The 21,055-nt window shown below is 35.7% G+C and overlaps 2 protein-coding genes and 1 pseudogene across 10 annotated transcripts in view; all 3 read left to right on the top strand.

Annotated features, from left to right (window-relative positions):
• LOC122429225 (testis-expressed basic protein 1-like) overlaps positions 1–21,055 on the top strand; it is a 128,956-nt gene that overhangs the window by 104,331 nt on the left and 3,570 nt on the right. The window lies entirely within an intron of this gene.
• LOC122430112 (spore wall protein 2-like) overlaps positions 1–21,055 on the top strand; it is a 28,051-nt gene that overhangs the window by 1,468 nt on the left and 5,528 nt on the right. For 3 of the 9 annotated variants that reach the window (XM_043450912.1, XM_043450920.1, XM_043450919.1), the window contains exons 3-6: positions 1,682–1,699; positions 4,402–4,422; positions 16,180–16,200; positions 19,875–19,952. The gene's annotated coding sequence lies outside the window, so the exon portion shown is untranslated. Of the gene's footprint in view, positions 1–1,681; positions 1,700–2,974; positions 2,996–4,401; positions 4,423–5,468; positions 5,484–16,179; positions 16,201–19,874; positions 19,953–21,055 lie in introns of all 9 variants that reach the window. The other 6 variants (XM_043450917.1, XM_043450918.1, XM_043450914.1 and 3 more) reach the window with 5 other exon arrangements.
• LOC122430250 lies at positions 9,660–9,759 on the top strand (annotated as a pseudogene).

Genomic DNA, 21,055 nt, shown 5'->3' on the forward strand with positions numbered 1-21,055 from the left:
AAATAGACAGGTAAAACTTTACTTTAACATACTGCTTTCCTAAAAGATTTTAATATTAATAGTTCTTTGCTCTGGGTAAGAAAAGTAAAGTACACAAAAAATAGCCTCACAACAGAGGCCCTTCAAATAGAACACTACGATTTCTGAGATTAATCAGACATTAAAATGATCTTTCATGAAACACAAAGAATCTCAACTGCTTTGAAATTCCCTTGACTTTTGTTTTTGGAGCATCCTCTGAAAATTACATGATTGACAGTTTTATTTCTACACACACGTAGAGAAATTTCTTGATTGGGTATATTTTCATATACTACACATTACTTATGTCTTTATTTTTCTTTCTGCTTTAAAGCACCTGTATCAACAATCAGTAAGTTCCTTTTAAATCCTAAGATCCATAGACTATTGGATATTACAGTGTCAGTGGTCTAAAACCTCAATGCTAATATTTCTCTATGCTTTCTCTGTGTGATACAGATGAATAATTGATGATGCTGTAAAAGATTAAGAAACAACTATATATGTATAGTATATATATATTTTTGTATATATGTTATATGTATATATATATATACACACACACTATGAGAAATACTATTACCAGTTTTTGATACTGCATCCAATGTGACGTTCATAAGTATAAACAAAGAGATGAGGAAAATTAATAAAAATATAAGAAGAAGGGAGATTAAGTGGTATGACTTCTTGACAGGTCCAAAAATAGTATAAACTGATTGCAATGGGCAAGAAAACAATATCTAAATAGGCTCCAAGAAGATAATTCACTTTGCCCTTCTACCAGAATAAAGGAGCCCTAACTCCAGACATCGGGTCTTCTCTTAGAACACAACAGAAGCATCAGCTGTATAATCCAATTTCTTCAAAGTAACAGAGTAGAAATGATACCACAGCAAGCACAAGTTTGACCTACCAAAAATATCTGTATAGGTCAATAGTTTCTCTATTGACAAATGGTTGAAGAACAGGTACCATTAATTTGCCCAAGAGAAAAATTCAAACAGTAAACATTTGGAGGAGTATTAAGCCTCAACTGTCACTAAAAGGGGCTTCAGGTGGTAAAGAATCTGCCTGCAGTGCAGGAGACCCAAGTTTGATTCCTGGGTTGGGAAGATCCCCTGAAGAAAGGAATGGCAACCCACTCCAGTATTCTTACCTGGAGAATTCCATGGACAGAGGAGCCTAGAGGGCTACAGTCCATGGGGTTGCAGTGTCAGAAATGACTTACTACTAACACTACTACTTTTTGTGTCACTGAAAGAATTCCAATTTTAATTACCATGATGTACTACTTATATGTATTACATGAGCATAAATGAAAATCAGTGATGCTATTAGTAAAAAAATTTTCAATGTGTTTCTAGATTTAGTTATCTATAGATTTAAAGGTACATAGCAAATCTTCAAATTGATTGTATGTGGTGGTATTGCTGAGTCTTGTAGTAGCTCTATTTTCAATTTTTTAAGGCAGCGGGTCCCCAATTTGGGCATTACTAAGGACATAAAAGAAAAGAACACAATTTCTAGAAATATATTTATAACTAAGTAAATACCATAGCTAAAATGTAAAAGAGAATCCAAATACCATAGAATTTGTTGTTGATATGATAACATGTGACTTTATAATTAGAACTGACAAATGTTTTTTTCTCTGAATCAGGATTTGCTGAACCAGTTGGTAAGTTTTCCTTTTCCTCAACTGTTATGTCTTTTAATTTAAATACTAGCCTGAAAGTTATCCCTATAGTTTTTTACTGATATAATTAACATACAACATCCTATTGGTTTCAAGTGTATAGCATAATGATTCAATATTAATAGATATCATGAAACGAACACAATAAGTCTAGTTAACATCCATAACCATACATAGTTACATTTGTTTTTTGTGTTGAAAGCTTTTAAGATCTACTCTCTTAGCAACTTTCAAATATACAATATATTATTATTAACTATAGTCACCATGCTGGACATGACTATACAAAGGATGCACAAAGGAATGAGCTCCTCTTTAATGAAGAGTCTCAAGCATAAATTTCCTAGTTGGCAGGAATTTTATAGACCCACTGCAGGTGGGTAAATAGACTATGGTCCACTTCATCTAAAAGCTAAAGATTAAGCAAAAAGACAGATGTACTCCCATGTTCAGAGAGCATTATTTACAGTAGCCAAACTATGGAAGCCATACCTAAGTGCTCATCAACAGATGAATGAATAAAGAAGATGTGGTGTATATGTACAATGGAATATTATTCAGTTACTAAAAAAAGAGTGAAATTCTGCATTTGCAACAACATGGATGGACAGAGTGTATTATGTTCAGTGAAATAAGTCAGACAGAAGAAGACAAATATTCTATGTTATCACTCATATGTGGAGTCCAAAAATAAAGCAAATGAATGACTATAACAACACTGAAAAAGACTCACAGATACAGAGAATGGTAACCACTCACAAACCCGTGGTTATCAGTAGGGAGAAGAAACAGGGAAGAGGTTAGATAGAGGTATGAGATTAAGAGACACAAACTATTATGTATAAAATATATAAGCTACAATGATATACTGCACAGCTCAGGGAAATATAGTCATTATTTTGCAATAACTTTAAATGGAGCATAATCTATAAAAATATTGAATCACTATATTGTACATCTGAAGGTAATATAGTATTGTAAGTCAGCTGTACTTCAATTTTCAAAAGAAGATGTTATGATATAGTAGCACAAAACCTAAGAATTAAGGTACTTTCCGGTCCCAAGACTGTGTGTCTTACATTCTCATAAAGGACCACCTTGCTAGGACTCACAGCATCAAATTAACTGATGTAGAAGTCTTTGAGCTTTTTGAATATTATTTTATAAGACTCCCTTAATGAATATTTACAAGGGATATACATTGTATACTTAATAGTTTAAAAGTAATAACAATAATTGTTTGTACTTTTATTTTAGGAAAAACCTCACCACCTCTTAGTAAGTACAGTATCTTATAATTCTACTGACAATAGTCTGTTGCTGCATGCACAGGACTATTATTACGTTCTATGATTGCTATTTTACAGTGGGGCAGAAATCAAGAACTTTATTGTTGCTGCCAATTATTTTGAAACTAAAACCAAACCAAAAAAGTAAACATAAAAGTACATTATCATTCAATCAAGTCAACGGACTTACCAGCGACAAAGAAGAATGTTCTTACTAGAGATAAAAATGAGTCAAAGCTGAGAATTAAAAATAGAGAAATACAATGAAGGATAATTTTTTTAAACACCTTGATAAATCTTCTAAATCTTACACACAGGACCCAAAAATTTAGTTGAGAATCTGAACAAGTAAAGAGAATAAAAGAATAGACTATACCTATGTTCCTTCTGGGGCTTCCCAGGTGACACCAGTGGTAAAGAACCCGCCCACCAATGGAAGAGACAAAAGAGACTGGATTCCATCCATCCGTTGGTTGGGAAGATCCCCTGAAGAAGGGCGTGGCAACCCACTGCAGTATTCTGGAGAATGCCATGGACAGAGGAGCCTGGTGGGCTACAGTTCATAGGGTCACAAAGAGTCAGACACCACTGAAGCGAATTAGCACACACACACATGTTTCTTCTGAAATTACAAAATTAATAAAATAGAATCAATTAGGATTAATATTACAAATAGGATGAAGACAGAAATCCTAAAAAATAAAAATCAGATGGGGAAATGGAAACAGCAAAATGCAAAAGAATCAATGACTATAATTTATCTTAATGAAATTGAAGAAGCACATAGAATTACCATCAACCCAATTCATACTAACAAAAGGAGTTGTACTAATAAGAAAAAATATGTTTAAAAAATAATGGTCCACATAAGCTTAGATTTTGTGATAACTGATGATAAACAACCAAAAATTGTCAGATATTCTAGACTAAACTTTAGGAAAGTCAACTTCAAAAGCTTTAATTATAAACATAGAAGATCTTGTATAAAAAAGTGAAGGAATTAATGTTTAAGAGATTTTGCTGTGTTGGATTATAGTGCCAAAGCAGCCAACATGGAACTTTAAAGACGCAAAATAATATACATATAAAGGACCATAGAAGTATGGGCTCTGGGGTTTTGATGCTTAAGTATAAACGCAGAATTGACCACTGAACTGCCTGGTCTTGGGCAGTTTACTTAACCTATTTCTACTAGTTCTTTCATTGATAAAATGAAGGTAACAATTATAGCCACCTCATGGGATTTGAGTGAGAATTAAAATAGTTTAATCAATTGGAACATTGCCTAGGCACATGTTAATCAACCAATTATCACTAGCTATTGTAATTATTTTGTACTCAAGAAAAAGCTATATCCAAGATTTTTCAACTTCATTTATTTCTTTTTTATTATAGAAAAAGATGTGAGAGCCAGAGGTAAGTTCTTTCCATTTCTCCACTCCAAATCATTTCAGTTTAGCTGTATGTATGTTTTTGCTGAATCTGGCTGCTTCTGTGTCCAGCATTAATGTTATGATGTCTCCTTTTGCCTTTTTCCCTTCCATATCCAAAAGTTTGCTAATTAGTAGGAAATTGTGATTTTAAAACTGTAACCAAACTATAAAACAATACGTGATTCTTTAATGGGGCTTAGCAATGCCATGGAAGTTTTTGTGCTCTAAGGAAATTAGATGTAGAAATAAAGAAGCATATTATGAATTATACAATCTGTACATTAAACTGCACTCATTTATGTTTGTTTATAGGAGCTGCTGAGAAACCCATGCTTAAGCTTTTTTCTATTTCTCAGCATAAGTGATTCTGGGATAAATAAGTTCACAAAGAATTTTTGATTACTCTGACAATTAACATACCCAAATTTGAAACCTCATATTAGTATTTCTCACTGTATACTCAGCCCTGAGTGGTGAGGATTTTTAGAGATTACTGACAGTTTGCTGAAAAGCTTAAATGCCCTGAATAACTAAGAGGGTATATTCCTCAGAACAAATAAAATTCACTTTAAAAGAAAAACAATGTAGACTGGAGTCTACATAAAAGGGAGTCAACATTAAGAGAAAAGAGAAAGTACATATGAGAGGCTATTAAGAAAGGATGAAAATGAGTTGTTCAAAGATAAATACAAATGATTAGGGAAAGTAATGGGTTCCCCTTTAATAAACAGCCCCAGTAATAAGCTTCTCACTTAGCAGAGATATCACAGAGGAGCTACCACAACAAGTGGGTGATGAGACTAAAATCTTACCACAGTTCTCTCCAGTCTTGGCACTTAGCATGGCACACACCACTAAAGGATCATTTGACCAGGAACTATAGCAATACATCACCATGGCAGAGGTGTTTGTGCTGGTTGGGTATCATTTTATAAGATTTCCAAATTGGAAGCTTTTAAAAAGGAAAATGTGCTGCTCAATAAAAGGTTAACAAATAACTACTTGTTTGTGCTTATATTTCAACAAAAGCTGAACCACCTAGTGGTAAGTACATTATTTAACTTGTTAATGACTGTTATAGCATAAAGACTTCAACTAACTTTGAAGGTTGTCATGGTCAATTGGACACAAGTTAAGACTTCTCAGTTACTGAAAATTTTCTTGAAACGAAACCTCACTGATTTGTAGAAAGAATAGCTAAGAATTTCAGCATTGTGTCAAGTTAGCTGACTTGCCAAACCACAAAATAACATTCTCAGAAAAAGGAATCAGGAGACATTTAAAGAATTTAAATGAAATGAATTAACTTAGTTGAAGCTAGGAAAGGAAAACTGAGAAACAAAAGAAATGGGTGAGAGTAAGGGAAGAAAATCATAAGATGAAATTTATAAATCTTATTCCTAGCTCCCCAAAGTCACTCAGATGCCTAGACAATACAGAAAGTGAATAAAAGAACTGGCCATATATATATACTTCTCTCAGGATATCAAAATTGATAGGATATAATTCAAAAGGGTAACATTTTAAGTGAAATGTGAGAAATGGAATATTTTCTACCATATCAGTAAAAAAAGATTTCACAGTCATCTGCAATTCCAGCGCTCTAATGTGGGCCTAAGGGCACTCAGGAAGGAGAAAAATACTTGCAATATAACAGCCATCAAATTGTAGCCAATCACTATGGTGAGTCCAAGGAAGCTCAGGATGTGAAAAATACAGGATACTGGCCCCAGGATAGCTGAGATGCATATGAAAGGAATGATTTTAGTGAGCCCAGACTCTTGCATCTTTCCATACATAGAAAAGCACTAAATTCCTTAACTTGGGATATCTGATTTTCTTTAATTAACAGTAACCTTTTGATGTTCAGACTACTGGTCCTTCATTGTAAGATTTCTATATAACCTGGCTCCTCCCCTTACCTACTTGTAGCATTTCTCTCAGGGTTACTTGAGATGCTGTCTCTCGGGCTTGATGTCCTAAAACTTCCCACCAAACGAAACATAACTCTTAACTTTTAGGTTGTGACTATTTTCTAAGTTGATAAATGGAAGAAGAGCAAAAAATAAAAGCATAATGTATAAGAAAATGGAACCTACAAAGTTAAATCTAAACTGACTTTAAACATCTTATTATGTGTAGAAAAAGTAACAGGAGTACTTCAGTTCAGTTCAGTTCAGTCACTCAGTCATGTCTTTCTCGGCAACCCCATGAACCGCAGCACGCCAGGCCTCCCTGTCCATTACCAACTCCAGGAGTCCACCCAAACTCATGTCCATTGAGTCAATGATGCTACTCTCAACCTAATTTACACAAACAAAATGGATTGTATTAATAAGAAAAAGAACCAGAAAGCCTTGGTAAAAGATCACATGAACTTAGACTGTGTGATTATAAAGGAGAAAATGGCTAAAAAGTATCAGATATGTGAACTTTAGGAAAGCCGATTTCAAAATTTCACAGCATTAGCATTGTTAAGGGCTTCCCTGGTAGCTCAGCTGGTAAAGAACCCACCTGCAATGCAGGAGACCCCAGTTCGATCCCTGGGTCAGGAAGATCCCCTGGAGAAGTGTTCTTGCCTGGAGATCCCCATTGACAAAGGAGCCTGGCGGGCCACAGTCTATGGGGTCACAAGAGTCGGACACGCAAAGAGCAACCAAGCACACAAGCACAGCGTTGTTAAAGCTTTGAGAGGCCACAAGTCCTAGAGTGACACAGCAACGTAAAAGAATAGAAGGACAGAAAACAATCATGTGTTCAGAAATATTTGCTTTCACAACATGAATGAACCTGAAGGGCATTGCGCTAAGTGAAATAAGCTAGACAGAGAAAGAAAATACTGTATAGTATCAAATACGTGTGGAATCTTTTTTAAAAAAGCAAATTTCTTAGAAACAAAGGATAGAATGGTGCTTGCAAGGGCTGGGGAGCAAGAAAAATGAAAGACGTAGTTATAAGGTAAAAAATTTCCTGAGGCTCCCATGTACAGTATGATGACTCTAGTTAATAATACAATATTGTATGCTTTAAAATTACTGAGTGTAGATCTTAAGTGTTCCTGTCAACAAGGACAGCAGTATTTTATGTATCAAAATTCAACTCCTTCATTGAGTTCTAGATCCCATCCCATTTCATTCCCTTAGAGACTTAGCTGACCTCAAAACTCACATTTCCTGTTATCTTCAATTTCTCCCTTTCAGCATTTAAACATTTTAATGTCATCTTGTATTTTTTTGAATTCTTCCATGACCCAACCACCTGCTCCAACTCAGCCACTCCCTCTCTCATCATGGCTAAACTGCATAAGATTTGTCCTCATTCCTTACCTCTAATGCTACTTCAACATCCACTTCTTAGTCTACTACAACCTGACTTTAAATTATCTTTAAATTATTTAATCCTTTAGAGTAAATAAAATTATGTAATTGATTTCTATAGTGTTAATTTATTTTCAATTTTTCATGAAGTCTCTAATCTTTTCAAGTTAGTTTTATGCTAATTAAGAAGATTTGCCAATGAATTTGTAGACCAAAACTCCACTGATTAACAAAAAGAATAAAAAGCAGAACCAATAAATCATAGTTTAAGTCACACATTCTTTTTTGAAAGAGTAGATGGTAACTGACAAAGAGGACCAAAGGTAAGAAAAGTTAAAATGAAAAATGGGAAAACTAAAAAAGGAGGAAACAGAAAGAAGCAGGTATTTGCCAGGCTCTGAAGACATCAGACATACTTCATAAGTGATCGTGTTGACAGGGATTCCAGCATCAAAATAATTGTAACAGAAATCCTTGTGCTTCTTAGTTGTCATTTATAAGATTCCTCAATGGAAGATTAACAGGGGAAAAATAAGCTATACCCATAATTGACTAAAACAACATGTCTCTTGTATTTCAGCAAAAGCTATACCACCAGTTACTAGTAAGTGACACTGTCACATTTATAATTACTTTATGTAATGGACTATTATAGTGTACATGGACTATTATTAACTTTGCTGGTTGTCATTTTCAGTGAGGGACAAATTAAGAATTTTACTGAATTCCTGGAAATTAAATGCCACTTACCTGTAGAAAAATAACCTGAAAAGTATATTATTCTCATTCCAAAACAAAAGGGAGGAAAACATATACTAAAGTTGTAAGTTAAATGAATTGAAGCAGAAAGAGGAAAATAGAGAAATAAAAGAGTGCAAAATGAGGAAGAAATAACTTGTTAAATAATTAATGTTTATACTCAGTACCCAGAGATATACCTGGGAGGTTAGACAACAGAGTAAGAAGTAAATAAAAGACAGTGAAACATTCTGAGAAACACTCTTTCTTGAAACACTCTCTTCCCCTTGAAACCACATTTCACTCTCCTTGCTTTCTTCCCACATTTCTTGTCCTGAATTAATCTCATTGTTATTCTCCTCTTCCTCTTCCTCGTTCTTAAATGCTTGTGTTCCTCAGAACTTTCTCATGAGCCTCTTTCTCCTCCTCAGTTGCTTAAGCAATGTCTTAAAACCTATAAGTCTTATTGTGGGATGTTAACTGCCATTATCTATAGCTCCAATGCAGTTCTTACCCCAGAGCTCTAGTTCACATTGTTTTCATACATTCAGCACCTATTTATAAATCTATTAAATGCAGACACACTGATAGTACTAAATGCAACAGATATGACTCTTGTCCTCATGAAGCGTCTTACAACCTTATGGGGGAAACAATTAGCAAATAAAGAAACTATAAATATATAAACAATATTATTATAACTGACTTTGTTTAATACAACCTGGTACTATGCCTGAGAATTATAAGGGAGGCCAAAGTCAATCCTATAAAACCTTATAAATCTTAATTTTTTCCTTCTAATCTGTTTACCTCTCTTCAGTCAGCAATTTTGGAGATTCCTAAGAGTTTCCCTGAAAGCATAAATAAATCAATAAACTGAAACAACAAATATACAAAACAAAATCTTTTTATAATAAAATAGCAGATGAATCTATATAAAGGAAGAATAAAGGCCAGGTTTTGCAAAAATGTGGGAGATGATGGACAAGATCCAAAGTTCAAATGCAATTAACATCATACCATAAAGCATTTCACTGTCTTTGGATCGAGAGGAAGTTACACCCACAAAAGAAATTAATATGATGCTACCAGTTATTTCAAAAAGAAAGAGCATGAAATTTTCAAGACACACCAACTCTTTTTTTCTTTTTTTTAAATTATTTATTTATTTTACTTTACAACATTGTATTGGAATGATACAGAGAAGATTAGCATGGCCCCTGCGCAAGGATGACAAGCAAATTTGTGAAGTGTTCCATATTTTTTTGGTGGGAATGCAAACTAGTACAGCCGCTATGGAGAACAGTGTGGAGATTTCTTAAAAAACTGCAATTAGAACTGCCATATGACCCAGCAATCCCACTTCTGGGCATACACACTGAGGAAACCAGATCTGAAAGAGACACGTGCACCCCAATATTCATCGCAGCACTGTTTATTATAGCCAGGACATGGAAGCAACCTAGATGCCCATCAGCAGATGAATGGATAAGGAAGCTGTGGTACATATACACCATGGAATACTACTCAGCCGTTAAAAAGAATTCATTTGAACCAGTTCTAATGAGATGGATGAAACTGGAGCCCATTATACAGAGTGAAGTAAGCCAGAAAGATAAAGAACATTACAGCATACTAACACATATATATGGAATTTAGAAAGATCATAACGACAACCCTATATGCAAAACAGAAAAAGAGACACAGAAGTACAGAACAGACTTTTGAACTCTGTGGGAGAATGTGAGGGTGGGATGTTTTGAAAGAACAGCATGTATATTATCTATGGTGAAACAGATCACCAGCCCAGGTGGGATGCATGAGACAAGTGCTCAGGCCTGGTGCACTGGGAAGACCCAGAGGAATCGGGTGGAGAGAGAGGTGGGAGGGGGTTCGGGATGGGGAATACGTGTAACTCTATGGCTGATTCATATCAATGTATGACAAAACCCACTGAAAATAAATAAATAAATAAATAAAGGGGAAAAAATTTTTAAAAAAAAGAATAAATGAAAGAAAATAAATAAATAAATAAATAAATTATTTATTTATTTTACTTTACAACATTGTATTGGTTTTGCCATACATTGGCTTGAATCCGCCATGGGTGTACGTGTGTTCCCCATCCCAAAACCCCCTCCCAACTCCCTCCCCATCCCGTCCCTCTGGGTCATCCCAGTGCACCAGCACTGAGCATCCTGTATCATGCATCAAACCTGGACTGGCGATTCGTTTCACATATGATAATTTACATGTTTCAATGCCATTCTCCCATATTATCCCGCCCTTGCCCTCTCCCACAGAGTCCAAAAGACTGTTCAATACATCTGTGTCTCTCTTGCTGTCTCGCATACAGGGTTATCATTACCATCTTTCTAAAGTCCATATATATGTGTTAGTATACTGTATTCGTGTTTTTCTTTCTGGCTTACTTCACTCTGTATAATAGGCTCCAGTTTCAGCCACCTCATTAGAACTGATTCAAATGAATTCTTTTTAATGGCTGACTAATATTCCATGGTGTATATATACCACAGTGTTCTTATCCATTCGTCTGCTGATGGGCATCTATGTTGCTTCTATGTGCTGGCTATTATAAACAGTGCTGTGATGAACATTGGGGTACACGTGTCTCTTTCAATTCTGGTTTCCTTAGTGTGCATACCCAGCAGCAGGATTGCTGGGTCATATGGCAGTTCTAATTCCAGTTTTTTAAGGAATCTTCACACTGATCTCCATAGTGGCTGTACTAGTTTGCGTTCCCACCAACAGTGTAAGAGGGTTCCCTTTTCTCCACAGCCTCTCCAGCATTTATTGCTTGTAGATTTTTGGATAGCAGCCGTTCTGACTGGCATGTAATGGTACCTCATTGTGGTTTTGATTTGCACTTCTCTGATAATGAGTGATGTTGAGCGTCTTTTCATGTGTTTGTTAGCGATCTGTACATCTTCTTCGGAGAAATGTCTGTTTAGTTCTTTGGCTCACTTTTTGATTGGGTCTTTTATTTTCCTGGAATTGAGCTGCAGGAGTTGCTTGTATATTTTTGAGATTAATTCTTTGTCCATTGCTTCATTTGTTATTTTCTCCCATTCTGAAGGTTGTCTTTTCGCTTTGCTTATAGTTTCATTTGTTGTGCATAAGTTTTTAATTTTAATTAGGCCCCACTTGTTTATTCTTGCTTTTATTTCCAATATTCTGGCAGGTGGGTCATAGAGGAACCTGCTGTGGTTTAAGTCAGAGAGTGTCTTGCCTATGTTTTCCTCTAGGAGTTTTATAGTTTCTGGTCTTACATTTAGATCTTTAATCCATTTTGAGTTTATTTTTGTGTATGGTGTTAGAAAGTGTTCTAGTTTCATTCTTTTACAAGTGGTTGACCAGTTTTCCCAGCACCACTTGTTAAAGAGGTTGTCTTTTCTCCTTTGTATATTCTTGCCTTCTTTGTCAAAGATAAGGTGTCCATAGGTATGTGGATTTATCTCTGGGCTTTCTATTTTGTTCCATTGATCTATATTTCTGTCTTTGTGCCAGGACCACACTGTCTTGATGACTGTGGCTTTGTAGTAGAGTCTGAAGTCAGGCAAGTTGATTCCTCCAGTTCCATTCTTCTTTCTCAAGATTGCTTGGGCTAATCGAGGTTTTTTTGAAATTTCCATACAAATTGTGAAATTATTTGTTCTAGTTCTCTGAAAAATATCATTGGTAGCTTGATAGGGATTGCATGGAACCTATAGATCACTTTGGGTAGTATACTCATTTTCACTATATTGATTCTTCCGATCCATGAGCACGGTGTATTTCTCCATCTATTCGTGGCCTCTTTGATTTCTTTCATCAGTGTTTTATAGTTTTCTATATATACGTCTTTTGTTTCTTTAGGTAGATTTATTCCTAAGTATTTTGTTCTTTTCAGTGCAATGGTGAATGGAATTGATTCCTTAATTCTCTTTCTGTTTTGTCATTATTAGTGTATAGGAAAGCAAGGGATTTCTTTGTGTTAATTTTATATCCTGCAACTTTACTATATTCATTGATTAGCTCTAGCAATTTTCTGGTAGAGTCTTTAGGGTTTTCTATGTAGAGGATCATGTCATCTGCAAACAATGAGAGTTTTACTTCTTCTTTTCCAGTCTGGATTCCTTATATTTCTTTTTCAGCTCTGACTGCTGTAGTCAAAACTTCCAAAACTATATTGAATAGTAGTGATGAGAGTGGGCACCCTTGCCTTGTTCCTGACTTTAGGGGAAATGCTTTCAATTTTTCACCATTGAGGATAATGTTTGCTGAGGGTTTGTCATATATAGCTTTTATTATGTTGAGGTATTGTCCTTCTATTCCTGCTTTCTGGAGGGTTTTTATCATAAACAGATGTTCAATTTTGTCAAAGGCTTTCTCTGAATCTATTGAAATAATCATATGGTTTTTATTTTTCAATTTGTTAACGTGGAAGACACACAAACTCTTAAAACAACTTTTTATTAATTAATATAGCCTCATCTGTTCTGAAGATTCCTTGATGTCCCTTTTCTAGGGCATTCGCTGATACAAGAATAAAAATTTTGTTCTAACTTATAAACCTTTATTAAATTCTTTATATCTTTTTGCAAGCAAGATGAAATTCATTTATTTCCTTTTTGCTTCATTTTAAAAGCCTTGCATCATTCATCAGTAGGTATTTTTTTCAAATTCTGAATAGAGCATGAGCTACCTTTAATTACTGTTACCATCATCAGTTTCAACTGTGGAAGAACTCAATGATCATATTTCTCAATATTTCCTCACTGTCATAATGTTAAGAAAAGACTAAATCACTGAAAATAATTGTACATATTAAAATAAATATTATTCTAGTTGTAGTTTAAATTTTTGTCAACTCAAAATCAGAATTCAATGTGATATTCATAAATATAGGCAGAGGTAGATCCTAGTCATCAAGAGTATAACAAGGGGAAGAGAAATTAAATGGCCTAGTTTCTGGTAAGAGTTCCATATGCAACAAGAAACTAAAAGGTGAGATTATCTCCAGGAAGATAACTTGTTGAAGAAAGAGAGAACCTTTCGAAGGCCTGAGAGTGGACTCTTGTCTAACACTCAAAAATGAAGGAGATACACATGCTGAAAAAGCAAGAGACCTTACTGGAAAGGAACACCCAGGCAGAGGGCAGTACGGTAAGGTAACCCAAGAGAACTGCTCTGCCACATTGCTGACAGTCTCAGGTTTTATGGTAATAGGGCTAGCTTCTGGGTTGTCTCTGGCCAGTCATCTTGCTTGGCCCACCGTCTGACTCAGGGTCCTTCCTGATGGCACACATATCTCTCAGCCAAGATGGATTCCAGTGGGAAAGATTCTGGGAGGTTGGTCATCTCCTCCCTTTTTTGGCCCCTCCTGAATTTATCGGACCTCCCATTGTAAGACAACTCAGACAAGAGGTTATCATTGTGCCTGGCCAGCGTGAGTGGTTTTCATCAATGGTTCCCTAACAAACTCACTGTAGGAGAAATCAAAGATATATTGTTATGTAAATTCCATGAGGAGGAACCAGGAACCTGCTTCATCATTACACTATTGTTTCTTGTTTGCTCTTTCTTTGTTTCTGCATTCCCTCACTTCCCTGGTTAGCAATTGTTTGAATCTGCGTTTTGGTACTCAAGGAAGGTCTAGAAGGCTGAAGCCTTTTTCCCACAAACAAGAAACAAGGAACACAGGCTTTTGTGTGTTCCCCACGCCTGTTCCCCAGCAGGTCCTGCTTGTTTCAAGGTTACCTGTGCTTCTGACTAACCAGCTCTATAAACCAGCAGTTTCAATTACCCACCTCCAACTCTGGATGCCAATCACAAGTCCAGGTTGTTACCTATATTTAGTTATAATGCAGGATTCCCATGGCCCTTTCCTTGGGTTGGATTAATTTGCTAGAGTGGCTCACAGAATTCAAGAAACCATTTACAAGCTAGATTCCTGATTTACTACAAAGGATACTAAAAGACAAGAATCGACAGCAGATGAAGAGATACATAGGGCAAGGCCCCAAACAAAGGAGCTTCTGTCCTTTGAATCTGGGGAAGCATTCTGACTTCCCAGCCTGTAAGGGCTTTGAACTTCCTCCATTTGGGTTTTTATGGAGGCTTTATAACATTAAAATTACCAGTTAATCATTAACTATCAGTGATTAACTCAACCTCTAGCCCTCCATCCCTCCCAGAAATCAAGGGGTGGGACTGAAAATTCTAACCCTCTATTCAAGGTTGGTTCTGGCAACCAGCCCCTGTCTTTAGGTGATTTTCAGAAGTTACCTCATTAACATGAACCCAAACTCATTGGAAAAGACCTTGATGCCGGAAAAGATTGAAGGCAGGAGGAGAAGGGAACAGCAGAGGATAAGATGGTTGGATGGCATCACCAACTTGATGGACATGAGTTTGAGAAAGCTGTGGGAGTTGGTGATGGACAGGGAAACCTGGCATGCTGCAGTCCATGGGATCACAAAGAGTTGGGCACAACTGAGCGACTGAACTGAACTGAACAAAGACAGTAAAGAATCCACCTGCAATGCAGGAAACCTAGGTTCTGTCCCTGAGTTGGGAAGATCCCCTGGAGATGGTAATAGCTACCCACTCCAGTATTCTTGCCTGGAGAATTCCATGGACAGAGGAGCCTGGCGAACTACAGTTCATGGGTTCACAAAGAGTTGAACAAGACTCAGTGACTAACACAGATGTGGTGAAAAGGGGTTCATTATGAATAACAAGACACCCATTATACCTTTATGGTTCTGAAGCATTTTCAAGAACTGAGGATAAGGGACCAATTATTACAAAATATGCTCAGATAGCTCTTAATGCTCAGGAAGAGTTTTGGGAGCTTAAGCTGAAATGGGGAGAGGACAGAGGGTTAGAATTGACAAAAATTTTAAACTACAACTAAAATAATATGTTTTTATGTTTAAAACTACAACTAAAATAGTATGTTTTTTATGAAAGGACATAAAGAGATTCTAGTAATATATTTAGGACTAAGTTGCATATAATATTTAGTATCTAGGAAGAGTCTAGATGCCTAAATGTAGTAGTTTATTAATACAACAATATAATGCATTAAGATTGTTTCTAACACATTTTTCTCTAAATTATTATTTGCTAAATTAACTAATAAGTTGATTTTCTATCTTTAAATTATTAAATCCATTAAAGTAAATAAAATTCTGTAATAGATTTCTATAGTGTTAATTTATTTTCAATTTTTCATGAAGTCTCTAATCTTTTTAAAGTTAGTTTTATGCTAATTAAGATTTGCCAATGAATTTGTAGACCAAAACTCCACTGATTAACAAAAAAGAATAAAAAGCAGAACCAATAAATCATAGTTTAAGTCACACATTCTTTTTTGAAAGAGTAGATGGTAACTGACAAAGAGGACCAAAGGTAAGAAAAGTTAGAATGCAAAATGGGAAAACTATAAAAGGAGGAAACAGAAAGAAGCAAGTATTTGCCAGGCTTTGAAGACATCAAAACTGAACATCAGACATACTTCATAAGTGATCATGTTGACAGGGATTCCAGCATCAAAATAATTGTAACAGAAATCCTTGTGCTTCTTAGTTGTCATTATAAGATTCCTCAGTGGGAGATTAACAGGGGGAAAATATGCTGTACCCATAACTGACTAAAACAACATGTCGCTTGTATTTCAGCAAAAGCTACACCACCACCTAGTAAGTAACACTGCCATATTTATAATTACTTTATGTAATGGACTATTATAGTGTACATGAACTATTATTAACTTTGCTGGTTGTCATTTTCAGTGAGGGACAAGTTAAGAATTTTACTGAATTCCTGGAAATTAAACGCCACTTACCTATAGAAAAATAACCTGTAAAGGATATTATTCTCATTCCAAACCAAAGGGGAGGAAAATTTATACTAAAGTTGTAAGTTAAATGCATTGAAGCAGAAAGAGGAATATAGATAAATAAGAGTGTAAAATGAGGGGGAAAGAACTTGTTAAACATTTAAAGTTTATACTCAGTACCCAGAGGTATACCTGGGAGGCTAGACAACAGAGTAAGAAGTAAATAAAAGATAGTACAATATTTTGAGGAACCACAGGTTTTTACAAGTTGACAGGACACAATTGGAGAAGAATGGTATTTTTTAAATAAATTGAACAGAAAGAGGAAAAACAGAAAACAAAGACTTTGGATAAGAAAATGGGAACAATTAAGTTTTAAAAATCAAACTGACAAAATCATATCCCAGTGATGAAGCAGTAGATACTCTGATGTTCTCATTATCTCTCAGCAACAAACTTCCAGTTTTGCAGTAGCCTTCATCCCATATCGCCAGTTACTGACCTCACTGACACCTTTAATTTCTTGACTTTTCTAATTTCTCCTGCTTCATTTACCACTATCCAGTCTTTACTTCCTAACTCCATAGACATCACTCTTTTCACTTACACGACAACACTTCCAAATCCTCTGGCCCACTTTTCATCTATCAGAACAGCTTTGCGTGTAATCTTGGACTAATTCTGCCATCCTCCTTCTCTACACCAACAGTTCCTACACTGGGTGCTACAGAAAAATAACACCAGCCATACAGACATGTGCCTCCATTGACTCATGGCTGACAGCCTCAAGTGGATACTCAAAACTGGCCACAGTAACTGTTTCCACATCTGCTTGCTCTCCCATTCTCCACAGAAACTATTTGAAATAATCTTTGTGACACAAATAAATATAAAATCTCTCCACACCTTTCACTCCCCACAGGGACCACGCATCATGTTGGATGAATAAAAATAAATATTACATGCAATTACAGATTTCTGCCACCAAATAACCTGCAGGTGAAGCCTTCCATTTATCTTCCCTCCAACTACAGTAGTAGCCAGTAGCTACTCTGGAGAGCTTCCTCTCTCCGATCAAAGATCAGCTCCTCCCCCTTGGATGTGGATTCCACCACCATTAATCAGTTCTGGGAGCTCTCTCTCCAACAATCATCCCACTCTGCTGAATCTTCAACCTTACCCTCACTATTGCATCCTACCCACTAGTATCATGCATTCATATTATTTTTATACTTTTGTAAATCCTCTGATGACCCTGTCATGTCCTTCATCCTTTAATTATTCATAGTTGGTCTGTTTACACCTATCACTTTCAAATATGTAGTGTTGTCAGCAGTCATAAGTGTTTACACTTATCTTTTAAAGTAATGAGTTGGCCAAAAAATAAGTTGGGGTTTTTCCATATAATAGTACAGAAAGAATCCGAACAAACTTTTTGGCCCACTCAATGTGTTGCTGAGGCACTAGTCCAACTCCTTGACTTTTTTCATGTATCATCACTTTATTTTCAAGATATATTTATGTCACTTTATAATCACCTTGTTAGTTGGCTCTCACTTTATTTTCAAAATCTATCCTTGGAATCATTAGTTGCTTCTAACTACTTCAGCAGTGAAACAGTAGCCACCACATAAGCTTACACTGAAGTCAGATTTCAAAATACCAGATCATAATTTCTAATTACTGCATACTGTTCACTGACCAGTATGCATCCACCACAGTGGATCCACAGTGTACTTATCCACTCCCTTTGTGACTGATGGCAAAGTCTCCATCAATGATCTAGATCAAAGAACTAGAGCATGTTCTCTTTATAATTTGTGAATTATATATCTAGAAGGTAAATCTGGAGTAGTATCACTGATAGGTAAGACATACAGATAATTTCATTCCTAGATTGCTTTTCAGAACTACTGTAATAATCTACAGTCTCCCCAGCTCTTAAGAATATGTTCCCTTCACCTTCTATGCTGAAGAGCACTTGTTTTTATCTCTCTTTCTAATCTTTCCATTCTGGTTGATGCAAGAAAGTTCCTTGCTATTTTATTTTGCTTTTCAATGCCTACTGATGAGTTCACATACATATTTATATACTTACCAGCCATTCAAGTTTTCCTTTTCCTATTCATATATTTTGACCATTTTGCCGTTTGGGTTCCCATCTCTTTCTTGTTATTTGTCAAGCGTCTTTTGGACAGAGTGGATATTAATTCTTCGTGACTTGTCTTGAAAGTGCCTTCGTGCCTTTGTCTTGAAAACATCTTCTCTCAGTCTACCGTATGTCCATGAACCTTGTCTATAATGTTTTTGGTTAAACAGAAACACTTTTGATGTATTTAAATACATTTGCTTTTCACATCATGTGCTTTGGAGATTCTAAGAAGGCCTTCCCTACATCCAAGACCACTGGAAGTGATCTTTTATTTATTTTCTTTTATTACATCTACAGCTTTATCTTTCCCATTTAGGATTTTAATCTATCTATTGATGATGCTTTTTCTCTGCAGAGTACAGGCTTCTTAAGGTCTCCCAGCACACCAAGCTGACTTCCACAAAAGAAAATCTCAGTAGTTCCTACAGGGTTTTGATACCTTAGAGAGACTGAATGCTGCTTTAGTCCAAATATCTACCACATTGATAAAACTATGTATCTTTTAATGTGACTGATTTTATTTTCTTAACTATTAAGTCTAAATGTATAGGAATAGCACCTCTATCTCCAGTGTACCTAGTACATATTGTCTCCAACATGGTGGACTATAAATATTTATTTTATAAAAGGAGGAATATTATAGTCTTTGCATTTGTCTGTAGATTTTAGAAAGAGGTAAAATTATGTGGAGTCAACTCTGGATTCCCAGAACATAGCTGCCACCTTCTTGGTCTATGACTGAAGACAGGTTAATGATCCTTTCTCATTTGAAAGAATGTCAAACAGTGGAACAACAACAAAGTGGAGAGAAGGGGAGGAATAGAGAAATAAAAAATCCTATATGTATATTTCCTATACATATAGGAAATATGTCAAGTAAATAAAATTCAGTAAAGAGATTTGGAAGTCTAGGATTACAGTGTCAAAGGAGTCAATGTGGAGTTGGGGCGAAGGGTGGTAACAACACAACAGAATTTACAGGCAAGGATTTTGGAGCAAAGTGGCCAGGGTTCAAATCTAATTAAGAGCTGAGGAACTTTGGGTGATTTACTTCAGCAATGAAACAGTAGTCACCACATAAGCTTACTCTGAAATCAGATTTCAAAATATCATATCATAAATATAGAGAACTTTGTTCATAACTCTGAGAAGCCCTGGTTTCTGTAAATAATAAAGCAGTTTAATAAAGGATGAAGTGAAGGCCAGTTGGAGAAAAGCATCTGGGATGTGACTGAGATAAGATATTATACATTTTATAGAAGTCAGGCAATGTCTTGTTCTAAGTCTATCTCAGGGAGAGAAACATTCCTGAAATTTTATAAACCCAACATCCTCAAGTTTTCTCTCAACTTTATCTCCCTCTGATTCTATGTTGGATCCAGAGAAGATTCCAGAATTCCATGCTGGATCCAGAGAAGAATCAGGAAGCATTGACATCAGGAGGAAAGGAGACTGGAGAAGTATGTCGGGCTCAGTTATGAAGGACTTTGTGAATCATGCTTGAAGTTTGGATATTAAAAGTTTTCAAAGAATGCATAATCAGAATGGCACTTTAGAAAAAAATAAGTCTGAAAGCAATGTAATAACAGGGCTCAGAGGCTAGCCACTTGTATGATTAGATGGTCACTTCATATTCAAAGCCTCTCTCATTAGAAAGAGGGTGGGTTTTGACAGAGAAACAGGTTTCAGTGTTTGTGGGGAAAAAATTAAAGTGAGATATCCTAGCAAGCTTACGCCAGAGATCTTAAAGAGTTCAGCAGAGGTATGCAAAATCTCCCTTTGGAATACTATCCTAAGAAACCATTCTCCAAATGGAAAATAAATAAATAAATAAATAAATTTTTTTCTTTGTAAGCAATGGAAGCACCAAAAAGAAAATTATTTTCAGGTTACAAATTCTAGTTTTCTGTGTGAAAAAAGAAAAAAAAGAGCAGAACAAATACAGAATTTAAAATTTTATCTTTCCTACCAGGTGACACAGTCATAAAGAATCCACATGCCAATGCAGGAGATGCAGGAGAGGGTTCTATCCCTGGGTCAGGAAGATGCCATGGAGTAGGAAATGACAACCCACTCCACTATTCTTGCCTGGAAAACTCCATGGGCAAAGGAGCCTGGTGGGGCTCACCATAGAGCCCAAGGGGTCACAAAGAGTCAGACATGACTGAGCGACTCAGCATGAAGCACGTACTAGCCTGAAAATAATAAATAAAGCACATTTCCCATTTAAATGTGTTTTATGAAAAGAGTAAAGGAAAAGATGAATCAGTGAGAAAACAAATGGAAGGAAGAAAATTTAAATGAATGCTTACATTTAGGAGGGCCTGAATTTCAACTCCCTATTGAGGAGTGCTAAAGCAAACTGAGCTTTGCTTTATAAAATAATCTGGAATCTGATTTTAGAATGGAAACTGAGCTGCCTGTGCATGGCCATGTCTAAACTAAGACCAGATTTCTATCATTTTTATGCCTTTGAAATATTTCTAGTTTTCCTATTGATGTTTGTTTATTCAACTGAACAGTAAATTAAAGGTAGAAAAATATGTATTTATGGACTGAATGG

The sequence above is a fragment of the Cervus canadensis genome, chromosome 28 (genome assembly GCF_019320065.1).
Source record: "Cervus canadensis isolate Bull #8, Minnesota chromosome 28, ASM1932006v1, whole genome shotgun sequence".
NCBI classification, from domain to species: Eukaryota; Metazoa; Chordata; class Mammalia; order Artiodactyla; family Cervidae; genus Cervus; species Cervus canadensis.